Source organism: Pan troglodytes, chromosome X (genome assembly GCF_028858775.2).
Source record: "Pan troglodytes isolate AG18354 chromosome X, NHGRI_mPanTro3-v2.0_pri, whole genome shotgun sequence".
NCBI classification, from domain to species: domain Eukaryota; kingdom Metazoa; phylum Chordata; class Mammalia; order Primates; family Hominidae; genus Pan; species Pan troglodytes.
This window is the reverse complement of record NC_072421.2, coordinates 98,626,602-98,642,725: the sequence shown is the minus strand read 5'-3', so window position 1 is coordinate 98,642,725 and position 16,124 is coordinate 98,626,602. Positions and strand designations below refer to the sequence as shown.

Below are 16,124 nucleotides of genomic sequence, written 5' to 3'. Positions count from 1 at the left end.
GCCCTAAACAATCATTTTTAATGATTGTATAAAACTTTAGCATCACTTGAATGTACTATAGTTCTCATTCATTTTGCATCCTATTGCTAGATATTGATGTTGTTTCCATGGTTTTTACTTTTACAAATAAAAATGTGATGCATGGCCAGGCGTGGTGGCTCACGCCTATAATCTCAGCAATTTGGGAGGCCGAGGCAGGCAGATCACCTGAAGTCAGGAGTTCAAGACCAGCCTGACCAGCATGGTGAAACTGTAACCTCCCAAGGGGTTCACCTTGCCCGCTGCCTAGACAGAGCCCATTCATCAAGACAGGGGAACTGCAACAGAGAAAGAGTAATTCACGCAGAGCCCACATGCGGGAGACCAGAGTTTTATTACTCAAATCAGTCTCCCTGACCATTTGGGGAGCAAAGTTTTTTGTTTGCTTGTTTTGTTGTGCTTTTTTGAGACAAAGTCTTGCTCTGTCGCCCAGGCTGGAGTGCAGTGGTGCAATCTAGGCTTGCTGCAACCTCCACCTCCTGGGTTCAAGTGATTTTCCTGCCTCAACCTCCCCAGTAGCTGGGATTACAGGCATATGCCACCACACCTGGATAATTTTTGTATTTTTAGTAGAGACAGGGTTTCACCATATTGGCCAGGCTGGTCTCGAACTCCTAACCTCAGGTGATTTGCCTGCCTCAGCCTCCCAAAGTGCTGGGATTACAGGTGTGAGCCACCATGCCTGGCCGGGGAGCAGAGTTTTTAAGGATAACTTGGTAGGTCGGGGAAAGCCAGTGAGCCAGGAGTGCTGATTGGTCAAGGATGAAATCATAGGGAGTCAAAGCTGTTTTCTTGTGCTGAGTCAGTTCCTGGGTGGGGGCCACAAGATCACATGAGCCAGTTTATTGATCTGGGTGGTGCCAGCTGATTTATCAAGTGCCGGGTCTGCAAAATATCTCAAACACTGATCTTTGGAGCAGTTTAGGGAGGCTCAGAATCTTGTAGCCTCCAGCTGCATGACTCCTAAACCATAATTTCTAATCTTGTGGCTAATGTTAGTCCTACAAAGGCAATCTAGTCGCCAGGTGGGAAGGAGGTCTGCTTTGGGAAAGGGCTTTACCATATTTGTTTAAACTATAAACTATAAACTACATTTCTCCCGAAGTTAGTTCAGCCTACCCCCAGGAATGAACAAGAACAGCTTGGAGGTTAGAAGCAAGATGGAGTCAGCTAAGTTAGATCTCTTTCACTCTCTCAGTCATAATTTTACAAAGGCGGTTTCAATCCCTCCCTTTGGGTTTTATAATACCTTAATCTTAAGGTATAGGCTATGAAGATGGGAAAAGGCCATCAATCACTCTGGCCTCTTCCTGCTGACAGGGGATGTAGTGGGATTGGGAGTGAACCCCAAGGTGAGAAGAGTGGAACTGCTTTACAATTAATTGTCTGAGCATACTCATGCCGGCCTGGTTGAGCTTCCAAGGCTTGTATGGCAAAAACATTAGTACTCTCATCTATAGTTTTACTACAGTGTTTAAGTGAACAGCCTATTTTACCTTATAAGGTAAATAATGAGTCCTAGGATGAGGAGTACAATTCCCAATTTTAAAAGCAGAGATTTGAAAGCATTAGTTTGGGGACTTCTAACCCACAAACAATTTAGAATTTAGTCTAAACTGCAGAAAAAAACTCAAGAACAGCTAACAACAGTGTACTATAGTTTTTTGAAGCATAATTTTTCTCTCTCCAGTCCCCATTTTTATTAAAAACAACATGATAGAACTGATTTGTTTACAAAATAAGCTTTAGTCTTACTGTATGTGGCCTGATTATTTGCATAAAGTGCAGCAAGAATATTTTTCACTTAGGGTTTTTTAATTGGCTTTGCTAGAACTCTGTTCCATGAAGAATCTCAGATAAGATGTTTTAAAAGCCGAGCCCAGCCATGGGTTTGCACCCTCAAATACCTATGAGTTGGGCAAATTCCTCTCCTCTTGAGGTCCCAAGATAACTTGGGGTTCCTGGGCCTGTTAGAAAGTGACGTTCTTTACTTACCACAGGACAGGAACCTTGCACAGGGACTCTGTGTGGATAAGGTATGAGGCCAGATGCCTCAATGGGCTTTAATTTGCTCTATAAGTCAACTTTGATTATTTAAAGGAAGCATGCCATTCCAGTCAAAGCCTTGGTAAAATAACCAATTTCTCCAATTGTGTCCTGTTACAAAAGAAAACAAATTCTTATTGAATTTATGCAATTAACTATACTGCCATAAATTGAGAATACTCACAGATAGTTTCCAAATTCTGGAGAAATCAGGTAGAGAGGAACAAATATGCTCCAAATTTTGTCCACAGCAGTATATTTTACTCACTTGTTAACAGTTGCAAATAGCTCTAAAGAAATAAGTTCTCTTGACTCTGAAAACAAAGGGTCTAGCAATGTTTAATACATTAGCTCTCCATGAGAGTCCTAGAAGATTGGTTTTTCCTCTATTCCAATAGCTCAATTTTTAAAGTTATCTGAGACCTGCATTCAGAGTCCTATATCTGATTATAAACTGCCTTTTGAAAAGGACCAAAGGAAGACAAAATGTCTGTGGATGACAAAAGTCTATAGCCACTATTAAAGCTACAATTGGCTAGGAATTTTGGTTACTTCTGTGGCATACAACAATTTTACATATCAATTATGATTATTGATAATGTACACTAAATTATATCAACATTATAGAAGTTTCCCGTAATTTTGGAGCACATACCAATAACATATTTATACAAATACAGTCCAAAGAAAACCAAACACCATTCACTCTTCTATTTGAAAGTATTTTTCAATTCTAATTTTACAATCTCCCAGAGTAATTAATCAGAAACTCACATTTAGGAGCACCTGTTAAATTTTATAGCTGATTATAAAATCATCTTTTAAAGAGGACCAAAGTGAGACAACAATTGTCTGTGGATGACAAAAACATTTTAGGGCAGCCACAGTTAAAGGCACAATTGACAAGGAAATTTACCTCTGTGGCACACAGTCATTTAACGTAATAATTATAATTATTACTGATAACATATACTAAGTCATATTAGAATTATAGCAGTTTTTGGCCAGGTGTGGTGGCTCACGCCTGTAATTCCAACACTTTGGGAGGCCGAGGTGGGCAGATCACGAGGTCAGGAGATTGAGACCATCTTGGCCAACATGGTGAAACCCTGTCTCTACTAAAAATACAAAAATTAGCTGGGCATGGCGGCACGCGCCTGTAGTCCCAGCTACTTGGGAGGCTGAGGCAGGAGAATTGCTTGAACCTGGGAGGCAGAGGTTGCAGTGAGCCGAGATCGTGCCACTGCACTCCAGCCTGGTGACAGAGCCAGACTCTGTCTCAAAAAAAAAAAAAAAAAGAAAGAAAGAAAGAAAGAAAAAGAATGATAGCAGTTTTACATAATTTTGGAACATATACCAATGACACATTTACACAAATACAGACCAAAGAAAGCCAAACACCATTTCATATTTGACAATGCTTCCTGTATGGTTTTTGTACCAAATAAGCCAAATGTCATTTTTGGACTTTAGAGGACCTAATATCTAAAATATTAGGTTAGAAAGAGATATAATTTATAATTTGATTTTGGAAAGTTTGTCAAATATCAAAGATTTTTTTTTTTTTTTGAGACGGAGTTTCGCTCTTGTTACCCAGGCTGGAGTGCAATGGCATGATCTCAGCTCACCGCAACCTCCGCCTCCCAGGTTCAAGCAATTCTCCTACCTCAGCCTCCCGAATAGCTGGGATTACAGGCATGCACCACCACGCCTGGCTAATTTTGTATTTTTAGTAGAGATGGGGTTTCTCCATGTTGAGGCTGGTCTTGAACTCCTGACCTCAGGCGATCTGCCTACCTCGGCCTCCCAAAGTGCTGGGATTATAGGCATGAGCCACCGTGCCTGGCCTTTAAATATCAAAGATTTAAAGCACTGGATATCACAAAATAGAATCCCAGGTTACTATAAGTCATTCATTTGACCAAAATGATAACTCCAAAAAATTGTTTAAAAAAAAAACAACTGTGGCCTGGCGCGGTGGCTCACACCTGTAATCCCAGCACTTTGGGTGGCCGAGACAGGTGGATCACCTGAGGTCGGGAGTTCGAGACCAGGCTGGCCAACATGGCGAAACCCTGTCTCTACTAAAAATACAAAAAATTAGCCGGGCGTGGTGGTGCACACCTGTAATCCCAGCTACTCAGGAGGATGAGGCAGGAGAATTGCTTGAACTCGGGAGGTAGAGGTTGCAGTGAGCCGAGATCGTGCCACCACACTCCAGCCTGGGCAACAGAGGGAGACTCCGTCTCAAAAAAAAAAAAAAAAAAAAAAAAAAGAAAACCTTTGCTCTGATGGAGGAGACTTAGCTTTCCAAACAAGACCCAATAAAGATGGCATTAGGCTAACTAAATTTGTCTCTTCTCTCTCCTCCCTTTTTTCCCTGCAATTTACTCAAAGGAAGAAATAAAACCCTTTCATTATCTTTTAACATTACATAAAAATCATCTTCAAAGGAGAAAACCAAATTTCATGTTTGCATTAGTGCATCTTTAATGTTAAGGCTAGTTTTTTAAATAACATTTTATATCTCTATCCAGTTTTAATTAGTTTGACCATAAGGTAAGGTTTTCATGAACTTTTTAGAACGCTCTACAATTTTCCATCAAACAGATCCATTTTTTAAGAAAATCCTCTTCTAAGAAAACCCTGTTTTCTTAGAAAATTGATGGGCCTGGATTCTGGCCCCAGAACAGTATCATTTCAACGTTTTAACCTACGGAAAAAAGCTAAATAATTTCTTTTAAATCCTAGCCAACTTGTTTATATCCACAGAATTTTTTTTATAAGACTGACCCTTTACAAACCCTTTTCATTTTGCTTAAACCTTAGGTTTTGCTCTGTTACTCTTTTAGGTTAAAACAATCCTTAAGGCCAGGAGTGGTGGCTCACGCCTGTAATCCTAGCACTTTGGGAGGCCGAGGTGGGTGGATCACAAGGTCAAGAGATCTAGACCATCCTGGCCAACATGGTGAAACCCCGTCTCCACTAAAAATATAAAAATTAGCTGGGCATGGCGGCACATGCCTGTCGTCCCAGCTACTCAGGAGGCTGAGGCAGGAGAATCGCTTGAACCCGGGAGGCGGAAGTTGCAGTGAGCCGAGATCACGCCACTGCACTCCAACCTGGCGACAGAGGGAGACTCTGTCTCAAAAAAAAAAAAAAAAAAAAAGACAATCTTTAAAACCCTCTGAACTAGACAAAATTACATTCCCTTTAACAAAAGCCATATTCCCAATGCTTTTACATGTATGTAAAACTGTTTCTCCAGTGTTCTCAATTACATGTTACAAAGTTAACTCTTAGCAACTTTTATTTTTAGTGAAAAACCTGATAAGTAAGTAATTTTAATTAGGTACTGGGGTGGAGCCTAGGACAGACGGAAATGAAGATAAGGTCTGACTCTTTTTAGCATAGCTAGCTGGCATAGCTCTCCATATGTCCCCAGGCCTTATCTATAATCCAATGCTCCAAAGTAGGTAAATCGAACAATTTTCAAAAGTCAAAGAAAGTTTGACCTTAAAGCATTTAGCAAATCTGATATCTGACCTTAATTTAGAACAAATGTCTGCATTTTCAAGACATTTTATTTTACCAATAATCTTTAAAACTGTTTTTATTTCCAAAAGATTACTAAAGTCTTGCGAACAAAAAAGCATTAGTTTCTATTTTTCTGACAAAATATTTAAGTGCTTATTTTTCTAAGCCAATTAATCAAAGGGGTTTTTGTTTGTTTGTTTTTGTTGTTGTTTTTTGTTGGTTTGTTTGTTTTTTGAGACAGAGTTTCACTCTTGTCGCCCAGGCTAGAGTGCAGTGGCACGATCTTGGCTCACGGCAACCTCCACCTCCCTGGTTCAAGCGATTCTCCTGCCTCAGCCTCCTGAGTAGCTGGGATTACAAGCATGCACCACCATGCCCGGCTAATTTTTGTATTTTTAGTAGAGATGGTTTCACCACATTGGCCAGGCTGGTCTCAAACTCCTGACCTCAGGTGATTCCCCCCAACCTCGGCCTCCCAAAGTGCAGGGATTACAGGCATGAGCCACCACGCCCGGCAATCAGAGCTCTTTTATATATAAACATCACACACACACACACGCAATATATATATATATAAATACAGACAGACAGAAGATTCGGCACTTGTAGGAGCCACCGCACCCAGTCTCTATGCATTTTTTAAAGAGTTATTCCTGGCTGGGTGTGGTGGCTCACGCTTGTAATTCCAACACTTTAGGAGGCCAAGGCAGGAGGACCCCTTGAGCTCAGGAGTTCCAGATCAGCCTGGCAACATAGTGAGACCCCATCTCTACAATGAAATTTTAAAAAAAGTTAGCTGTGTGTGTGGGCATGAGCTCATAGTCCCAGCTACTTGGGAGGCGGAGGAGGGAGGATATCTTGAGCCCGAGTTCAAAAGAGTTATTCTTAGGAGTTTTATGCTATTTTTGTCATCATTAATGCATTTTTATTCCATTATATCTTCTAGCTGGTTGTTGCTGGCTTACAGGAAAACTATTGATTGTTATTTGGCCACTTTTCTGAACTCTCTTCTTAAATATCTGAGTGTTTCAATTGATTCCCTTGGGTGTTCTCTTGATAGACAAACAAATTAACTGGAAATAATGGTAATTTATGTATCTCTTTCAATAGTTATTCCTAATTTCTTTTTCAAATCTTACAGTATTAGCTACAAGTCAGCTTTTAACATTTACTTAGCCTGGGCCAAGAGTACGATTGGAGGCCTACTTACAACACATCAAGGAACCATGAATTGGAACACAAAGAGAAGCAAGAAAACCTATGCTTGTTACTACTGGGAAACAATCATTGTTATGGAAGAATCTATTGCTCTTGAGACAGAAAGGATTTGACAAGTTAATTTGTCTTTTCTCTCACTAAGCACATCTGCTACTCAGATTTTTCTTGTACTTCTAAGCAGTGTCTGATATCAGCAGCAGCATAACTCACAAAACTTCATGGCTTGTAGATGGATTTGCCTTTTGTTCCAAGTATATAGATTGAGAGATAGGAAGTATTCCCCTTAAGTTTGAATGATGTTAATCATGAGAGTGGAGGTTTAGGATTATGTGGTGTGCTGTACCAACACTAAGTACTAGATCCCAAGTGACACAAGTGCCTGTGTCTTTTTAAATAAATTTGAGTATTTACAATATGAGATATCCTTTAAAGCATGAGCCCCAGGGCAGAAGCCCCTCTTGCCCAGGTCTAAGGATGATACTGGTTATTCAGAACACTATTAAGCACTTGTAAATGGCAACAGCCTAGCTTTGTCCTTGACTCCAGTGAGAATGCTTTTAGTTAGAAGAAAGCTATAATTTACAGAGGGTTTGGCCAGGCGCAGTGGTTCACGCCTGTAATCCCAGCAGTTTGGGAGGCCGAGGCAGGCGGATCACCTGAGGTCAGGAGTTTGAGACCACCCTGTCCAACATGGTAAAACTCCATCTCTACTAAAAATACACACACACAAACACAAATTAACTGGGCGTGGTGGTGGGCGTCTGTAATCCCAACTACTTGGGAGGCTGAGGCAGAAGAATCGCTCGAACCCGGGAGGCAGAGGTTGCAGTGAGCTGAGATCATGCCACCATACTCCAGCCTGGGCGACAGAGTGAGGCTCTGTCTCAAAAAAAAAAAAAATTATGGAGGGTTTATCATGTATCAAGTGCCATTCTAAGTGTTTTGCCTACATAATCTCATTCATTCAATACAGCAACCCCCCAAAGTAGGAACCATTATTATTAGGTTTTGATTTATTATGTAATTTGCTCAAAGTCACATGCCTATATATTCCTGAGCTGGGATTTTTATATTTTTTAAATAAAAATAGAGACAGGGTCTCACCATGTTGCCCAGGCTGGTCTTGAACTCCTGGGCTCAGAGGATCCTCCCACCTGGGCCTCCCAAAGTGCTGGGATTACAGGTGTGAGCCACCTCACCCACACATAAACTGAGATTTTAAACCCAGGTTCGTCCGAAACCAAAAGCCCATTTTATTAACTACCACATTTTTACTAACTTCCTTTTTCTCATTTATCATAATGTTGGCTATTGGTTTGAGATGGATATGCTTTATCTTTACTTGGCTCTAGAGGCAAAATAGAATACTGGATTTTTTTTTTTTTTTTATCGCTTCTTGGCCTTTTGGGTAAGATCAAGTGTAGAATACTGGATTTTTTATTTTTATTTTTTTCCAGATGGAGTCTTGCTCTGTTGCCCAGGCTGGAATGCAGTGGCACGAGCTCGTCCCACTGCAACCTCCACCTCCCGGGTTCAACCAATTCTCTTGCCTCAGCCTCCCAAGTAGCTGGGATTACAGGCACCCACCACCATGCCTGGCTAATTTTTGTATTTTTAGTAGAGATGGGGTTTCACAATGTTGGCTAGGCTGGTCTTAAACTCCTGACCTCAGGTGATCCACCCACCTCGGCCTCCCAAAGTGCTGGGATTACAGGCATGAGCCACTGTGCCCCGCCAGAATACTGGATTTTTTACTTTATCTTGGAACTGAGCTGAGATCCAATACTTGATTCCCACAAAGGGGCGGCCTTCTTTATTGTCTGTTAAGGCCTAAGAAATTCTGCTGTTTTCTCTCTCATTCCTTACATCCTAATGCGTAGATTCTTGTAGTTTTTTGCTTAAACTATAAAGGTCTCTGGGTGGTGAGTGCACCAGGGTTCACCAATTCACATGCCTACTAGGGGTGAGGAATAAATGCATAAACCTGGTGAGACATTGGGCAATAGATATTGAGTTTTTTGGCTTGTGACTCCTGAATACTCTGGAAATTCTGGGTTGATCACTAATTAGGCCACCAGTTATAGTGCAGACCATCATGTACACTTCAGTGGTTCTCAGAATGGGTCTGAGAACCCCAAGCGGTCTATTATTTCCTCAAGGTAATTAATGGGCTGGTCTCTAAGAATATTAGTGTTATTTTGTTTCTGTTTTGCTTTTACTTGGTGTCTTATCCAAAGAAGCATCATTTCCCCCCCCTTTTTTTTTTTTTTGAGACAGAGTTTCGCTCTTGTTGCCCAGGCTTGAGTGCAATGGCGCAATCTCGGCTCACCGCAACCTCCGCCTCCGAGGTTCAAGCGATTCTCCTGCCTCAGCCTTCCCGAGTAGCTGGGATTACAGGCATGCACCACCATGCCCGGCTCATTTTGTATTTTCAGTAGAGATGGGGTTTCTCCATGTTGGTCAGGCTGGTCTCAAACTCCTGACCTCAGGTGATCCGCCCGTCTCTGCCTCCCAAAGTGCTGGGATTACAGGCGTGAGCCACTGTGCCCGGCTTTCCCCATTTGTTATGAAATAGGTTTCCTATGACATGTACCAGGTAGGTGGTCTGCATAGCCTTTTACCTTCTCACAGGTGGTCCCCATTGAAAGACCATGAAATCCATAGCAGAATAACATAACCACACCTCCCATAGGGTCACAACTTCATGACTTGCTCTGCAGGATGAAAGGGGATGCCTTAATTTTTTTTTTTTTTTCCTTTTTGAGGTGGAGTCTCTCTCTGTTGCCCAGGCTGGAGTGCAGTGGCATGATCTCGGCTCACTGCAACCTCTGCCTCCTGGGTTCAAGCGATTCTCCTGCTTCAGCTTCCCAAGTAGCTGGGATTACAGGCAAACGCCATCATGCCTGGTTAGTTTTTGTATTTTTAGTAGAGATAGGGTTTCACCATGTTGGCCAGGCTGGTTTTGAACTCCTGATCTCAGGTGATCAACCTGCCTTGGCCTCCTAAAGTGTTGGGATTACAGGCATGAGCCACCACACCTGGCCGGGATGCCTTAATTTTATCACTAGCTATCATCTAGGGAGTAATCACTCTGTGCTAGGCATTGTACAATTACAGTCCATTACATACACCAGTACATTCAATCCTTCATGACAGCCCATGAAACAAAGCCCAGTGGGTTCTATTAGTATGCCAATTTTTATAGATGGGAAAATTGGGGCTCAGAGCAGTTCGGCCATTTGCCCAAGGTCATCTTCTCATAAGTAGCAGAGCTGGAAATGAAATCTGCACAACAGCAGAGCCTAATTTTTTTTATTATACTTTAAGTTCTAGGGTACATGTGCACAATGTGCAGGTTTGTTACATAGGTATACACGTGCCATGTTGGTTTGCTGCACCCATTAACTCGTCATTTACATTAGGTATTTCTCCTAATGCTATCCCTCCCCCTGCCCTCCACCCCATGACAGACCCCAGGGTGTGATGTTCCCCACCCTGTGTCCATGTGATCTCATTGTTCAATTCCCACCTATGAGTCAGAACATGTGGTGTTTGGTTTTCTGTCCTTGTGATGGTTTGCTGAGAATGATGGTTTCCAGCTGCATCCATGTCCCTGCAAAGGACATGAACTCATCCTTTTTTAAGGAACAGAGCCTATTTTCTTGAATAGGCTCTTAACCTTCTCTGGCATTAGTATCACCTGGAAATTTGTTTTTTAATGCATATATCTGAGGCCTGCCCACAAAGATTTGTGTTTAATTGGTCTAAAGTAGGGTCCCTGGTACAGGTATTTTGAAAAAGCTTCCCTGCCGGGTGCGGTGGCTCACACCTGTAATCCCTGTACTTTGGGAGGCTGAGGCGGGCAGATCACCTGAGGTCAGGAGTTCGAGACCAACCTGGCCAACATGATGAAACCCCATGTCTACTAAAAATACAAAAACTAGCCAGGCGTGGTGGCAGGTGCCTGTACTCCCAGCTACTCGGGAGGCCTGAGGCAGGAGAATCACTTGAACCCGGAAGGCAGAGGTTGCAGTGAGCTGAGATTGTGCCACTGCACTCCACCCTGGGCAACAAGAATGAAACTCCTCCGTCTCAAAAAAAAAAAAAAAAAAAAAAAAAAAAAGCTTCCCAATGACCTGATGTGCAGTCACCCTAATGAACACTGATCTTTGCTTCATTGCCTAAAAACTCAGTGACCTCAGCTGTACCTCAGGGAAATACAAGGCATAAGGTGGAAAAATTGAAATAAAAAGAGAAACAAGGTTATGGTAGTGTATTATATTCAATGTGTGCCTCTCTCTCTGTCTACTGTAGGCAATATATGTTCTTTATAAGGTAGGTGTGAATAGCAGCTCTGACTTGAGCTTGCACGATAATGGCTCTTTCCTCAGCTTCACAAGATAGTGCTAATCGAGACCCTCCACAGGATCAGGCTGAATGTGTCAGATATATCAAAAACCTCAGCTGACAGGTAGCTATACTTGGCAAATACTGCTCTTCGATTTTAACTCTTTGAGTTTCTTCCAAAAGAGAACTAAGATAACATTGTACTTGCATCAGCTTTTGTTAGCAGTCAAGACTAAGAAACTGAGCCGAACCCGGGATATGCCCAGCTCTTTGCAGAAATACTGTGTTCTGTGAGCACAGCCTCTGTACTGTGTACTCCTCCAGAGTGGAATCTCTTGCCTATTGTCTGGTCTTCCTGGAGAGATAGGGACAGACCTGAGCATCCCCCAGGATCTCTGAACATTAAGCCCTAAGAAAAGCACAAGCTCCCTATTGCGCACAAGTTCCTTCTCAGCTTCATTACAGTGATAGGCTCTTCTGCCCGTTAAGGGAGGCACTGGAGTACAAAGCAGAGTTCCTCTGAGTGTACTCTCCAGTCCAGCAACATCAGCATCACTTGGGAATTTTTTAGAAATGCATATTCTCAGGTCTGCTGAATCAGGAAACTCTGGAGATGGGACCCAGCAATCTGTGTTTTAACAAGCCCTCCAGAGAATTCTGATGCACACTAATGCTTGAGAATCACTGGTTAAAAGTTGAAAGATAAAAAGTGGAGACATGGGGCCAGGCACGGTGGCTCACGCCTGTAATCCCAGCACTTTGGGAGGCCGAGGAGGGCGGATCACAAGGTCAAGTGTTCGAGACCAGCCTGGCCAACATGGTGAAACCCCATCTCTACTAAGAATACAAAAATTAGCCAGGCGTGGTGGTGTGTGCCTGTAATCCCAGCTACTCGGGAGGCTGAGGCAGGAGAATGACTTGAACCTGGGAGGTGGAGGTTGCAGTGAGCCGAGATTGTGCCACTGCACTCCATCCTGGGCAACAGAGCAAGACTCTGTCTCGAAAAAAAAAAGAAGTGGAGATATGGGCATCAGATAGCTGAATTCAAGTTTTGGTTCCACCACTTACTGTGTGGCCTTGAATAAGTTAGTTACCCCTCTCTAAGTCTCAGCTACCTCCTCTGTAAAATACAGGTACCACTTTTGTCACGTGTAAAATAAGGACCCACATGAGATAATGCACGTTGTGCACTTAGCACAGTGTGAGGCACAGAGTAAGGATTCAATACATGTTGAATATTCGTTATTATTACATGTGTAGTTCTCGATAATCATTTTCATTTCCAACTAATTGTTTTTCTTTGGCAAAATAAAAATTATAAGTTCAGAAACTGGGCAGATGTGGTGGCTCACGCCTGTAATCTAGCACTTTAGGAGGTCGAGCGGGGTGGGTCACTTGAGGTCAGGAGTTTGAGACCAGCTGGGCCAATATGGCAAAACCCTGGCTCTTCTAAAAATACAAAAATTAGCCGGGCATGGTAGCACATGCCTGTAATCTCAGCTACTTGGGAGGCTGAGGCAGGAGAATCGCTTGAACTCAGGAGTCGGAGGTTGCAGTGAGCTGAGATCACACCACTACACTCCAGCCTGGGCAACACAATGAGACTCTGTCTCAAAAAAAAAAAAGTTCAGAAACCAAATAACACATATTGATAATGCAATGGGGATGGGGCAGAAAGTATTTCATCTACCAGTTTCTTCCTTTCTTTCTTTTTTGAGATGGAGTTTCGCTCTTGTTGCCCAGCCTGGGCGTGATCTTGGCTCACCACAACCTCCATCTCCCGGGTTCAAGCAATTCTCCTGCCTCAGCCTCCTGAATAGCTGGGATTACAGGCATGCGCTACCACACCCGGGTAATTTTGTATTTTTAGTAGAGACGGGGTTTCTCCACGTTGGTCAAGCTGGTCTCGAACTCCTGATCTCAGGTGATCTGCCCACCTCGGCCTCCCAAAGTGTTGGGATTACAAGCGTGAGCCATTGAGGCTGGCCTCATCTACCAGTTTCTTTACAGAATCATGGAACATAAAAGTGAGGATAATAGCCAAGATATAGAGTCAACCTAAATGCCCATCAACGATAGACTGGATCAAGACAATGTGGTACATATACCCCATGAAATTCTGTACAGCCATAAAAAAGAACGAGATCATGTCCTAAGTGAATTAACGCAGGAAACCAAATACCACGTGTTCTTACTTACACGTGGGAGCTAAACATTGAGTACACATGGACACAAAGAGGGGAACAATAAACACCAGGGTCTGGTGGTGGAGGGTGGAGGGTGGGAGGAGGATTGAAAAACCTCCTATTGGGGCTGGGCGTGGTGGCTCATGCCTGTAATCCCAGCACTCTGGGAGGCTGAGGCAGGCAGATCCCTTGAGGTCAGGAGTTCAAGACCAGCCTGGCCAACATGGTGAAACCCCATCTCCACCAAAAATAGAAAAAATAGCCAGGCGTGGTAGCATGTGCCTGTAGTCCCAGCTACTCAGGAGGCTGAGGCAGGAGAATCTCTTGAACCTGGGAGGTGGAGATTGTAGTAAGCCGAGATTGTGCCACTGCACTCCAGCTTGGGCGACAGAGGGAGATCCTGTTTAAAAAAAAAAAAAAGCAAAAAGAAAGAAAGAAAAAAGAAAGACTACCTATCAGGTACTATGCTTACTACCTGGGTGATGAAATAATCTGTACACCAAACCCCTGAGACATGCAATTTATCTATATAACAAACCTGCACTTGTACCCCTGAACCTAAAATAAATGTTAAAAAAAATTTAAAAAGGCCAGGTGCAGTGGTTCACGCCTGTAATCCCAACACTTTGGGAGGCTGAGCTGGGAGGATCACTTGAGCCCTGGAGTTCGAGACCAGTCTGGGCAACATGGCGAATTTGGTGTCTCTACCAAAAAATTTTAAAAAATTAGCTGGGGCCGGGCACAGTGGCTCATGCCTGTAATCCCAGCACTTTGTGGGGCCGAGATGGGCAGATCACCTGAGGTCAGGAGTTCAAGACCAGCCTGGCCAACATGGTGAAACCCCGTCTCTACTGAAAATACAAAAATTAGCCAGGCATGGTAGTGCACGCCTATAAACCCAGCTACTTGGGAGGCTGAGCCAGGGAGAATTGCTTGATCCTTGGAGGCAGAGGTTGCAGTGAGCCAAGATCGTGCCACTGCATTCCAGCCTAGGTGACAGAGCGAGAGTCCATCTCAAAAAAAAAAAAAAAAAAATTAACTGGGTGTGGTGGTGCGTACCTGTGGTCCCAGCTGCTTGGGAGGCTGAGGTGAGAGGACCACTTGAGCCCATGAGGTTGAGGCGGCAATTAACTGTGATCACACCACTGCACTCCAGCCTGGGTGACAGAAGGAGATCCTGTTTCAGAAAAAAGAAAGTAAGTAGACTTCTCCACTCCCACTGCTTCGCTTGACTAGTCTAAGGAAGGAGAAAAAAAGGAAGAAAAGTAGAAAGTAGTGTCTTTATTAAGAGTTTACTGATGATGATTTGGAGAGGATGGAATTTATAGCCTCTGGGGAGTTGTAAAATTTGTGCCCTTGGTGTTGAGTCTCAGGCGTGAAGCCCAGGTTCATGTACTGATGACATTCCAGTGTGGAGCAGGACCCAGGATAGAAGTTCCTATGCTATTTGTCTACATCTAGGTTTGAGGAATGAGCCACCAGTACTGGAATGCTATTAACATTCAATCGCAAATTTCAACACTATAAAAAGCAAAGGGTTGGGACTGTAAAAAGTGAGAAAATGAACATCAGCACCAGCCATGTAAATGTAAGGTAGTAAATATCTGTGTTACCCTAGAAACCAGAAGTATAAAGGTAGCTAGGTAGTTTGGTGACAGTTTCCAAGGTAATTCCTGCCACAGACAACATAAGAGCTTTCCTGTTATGTTAACTTTTTCTCTACATGCCCACTGGACCTTCACTCAATTCCACTATTTCCTCCCTCTCCCAAAAGACTCCCTCTCTGATTTCCCTATTTTTGTTAGTTTCAGTGCCATTCTCCTAAGTACTATCATCAGAAACCCTAGATGTTTATCAGTGAACTGAAGGGCCCCCAAAGTAATATGTGTCTCCAAACTTAAGAGACACAGTTTAGAGGAAAATCAGACACATAATTTGGGAAATGATAAACTCTTCAATTGAAAATTTAAAAAAAAAAAAAAAGGCTTACACTGGATGAAACTAGCCAGCTGTGACTCTTCCCAGAAGCGACTTCTGGTAAATATAATTTGTAGATATATGCAAATAAGATTAAGATGCTTCCCAATATCTCACCTGGGAGCTACCAACCTAGAATGTAATTCATGTAAGACAGCTGTTACCTTGGAAACTGTGACATGTAATGAGAACAGGAGGCAGGTAATATTGTAATGACAGAAGATTCTGATAACTAGTTACAGATGGTGAAAAAAAAGAACATTGGAGAGTCAGTGTTTATGCACTACTATTCAAATGACAGGACACAAATAACCCAGTCTGGTATACAAATAACCCAGTCAAAGACCTCCCTTAAAACCATTCAGCCGGCCAGGCACGGTGGCTCATGCCTGTAATCCCAGCACTTTGGGAGGCTGAGATGGGCGGATCACATGAGGTCAGGAGTTTGAGACCAGCCTGGCCAACATGGCGAAACCCCATCTCTACTAAAAATACAAAAATTAGCCAGGCGTGGTGGCACATGCCTGTAATCCCAGCTACTTGGGAGGCTGAGGCAGGAGACTCGCTTGAACCCGGGAGGTGGAGGTTGCAGTGAGACTAGATTGCACCATTGCACTACAGCCTAGGCAACAAGAGCGAAACCTAAAAAACAAACAAACAAACAAACAAAAAAACCCATTCAGCTCCATTTGTTCTTGTCACAAATGACCATCTGATTACTAGTTTGGTTTCAAGGGTATATTAATAGCTGGTAGGTATGACCCTAAATAATAG

General features: G+C 43.0%; 1 pseudogene; it reads left to right on the top strand.

Moving 5' to 3' along the window:
- Positions 1-8,228: 8,228 nt before the first annotated feature.
- On the top strand, positions 8,229-8,362 carry LOC112207258 (U2 spliceosomal RNA; annotated as a pseudogene).
- The last annotated feature ends 7,762 nt before the right edge of the window (positions 8,363-16,124 follow it).